Here is a 1,453-nt window from a genome sequence, read left to right on the forward strand (position 1 = left end):
TAACTATCGTTAAATGTTTACTGATTGTTATTATCTGTGAAGGTCATTGGGGGAAGACGTGTTTTCTATTCTAACACTTAAGATAATAAAAAGATAACAAAGAGACCGAAATGCATAACAAATAGGTAGTATTTATGTACTGAATTTCTTTTTCCTACCGTATTATATTCTCCCCATTCCTTTCATGAAAATCTGCAAGGTTGACAAGCATATGAAGTTCTTGGACTTTTGGGGTGACTCCTAAAATCCTCAATTTCAAGGTTTTTATTAGGAATTGTTGAAACGTGGAGTGCTGCCTATCCGAAAACACATTTAGGAACCCGATGCTATTGCTTACTCTTTTTTTAAATGAAATACGATGACATAGAATAAGCACCTAGAAGAGGGGGGGGGGGGAATATAAAGTTCATTACGATATTCCCTTTATATTATTATTATTATCAGATTTCACACATTCATCAAACAGTCACTTATCAAATTTAGAAAATCTTCACCAAAAACATTTCCACTGTGCTTTGGAGGCCCATTTCACACTAAACGATACCCGAATCCCTGATGACAAAACACAAAATTCTCAGCATAAAGGACTTACGATACTACGTACTGTTACTGCGACACTATTTCAGTAACCCTTACCGTAACAATAGAGATACGTTTCGCATAACACTACCGACCACAATCCTTTCCACAACTAGGCACTACAATAACTTGTATGGAGTGACCGTGAGGGAGCATCTCATCCCCGCCCTACTTAACAACCTGACGTAATATAAGACATCTAATTGGCCGGCCTGGTTGGCCGAGTAGTTAGCATATCCGCCTCCAGCCAAAGGGCTGCGGGATTGGAATCGGCAATTACATTTTAACATAATCCACGTTGGAGAGGATTATAAAATGCAATTGCATTTTAATTATATTAAAATGTAATTGCATCGACTGAAATATTGTTGCATATCATAACATGGTGTCCTATTACTCGTGTGGAGTGATAGGACACCATAAACATGCATTTATAAAATAATATTATTGTTATACTTAATTCTTTTATTTTTTTTATGGGTAGTGTTTATTCTTGAAGACCAATAAAGATGATCGTTATTATGAAAAATATCAATTACACTGGCCAACAAAAAAAATTTTTTTTTCTGCTGATTATGATCTGACACTTGTTTTTTACTAATTTGAGTGCGCTGATTTCAAATATCAAACCCATTTTTCTCTATCACGTCAGGTTTTACCTCTATGGCATTTCCTTTTTGTTAATTTGTAAGTTTTTGATAGTTTTTAGGGGGAAGTACTATTTACAGGATCAAAAAAATTGATTTTCTAATATTATTTTCTGAAAGTATGTACTTTTAAAAATCTGTTCCTAACTTTTTATCAAGAAATTCGAAAAATTCCCGAAGATATAGCCTATTATTCAAAGCGGTGCGCAGATCAGAATCGGAGCGCT

Source organism: Typopeltis vanoorti, chromosome 24 (assembly GCF_054136105.1).
Source record: "Typopeltis vanoorti isolate ZY-2024b chromosome 24, IOZ_Tvanoo_1.0, whole genome shotgun sequence".
NCBI lineage: Eukaryota > Metazoa > Arthropoda > Arachnida > Uropygi > Thelyphonidae > Typopeltis > Typopeltis vanoorti.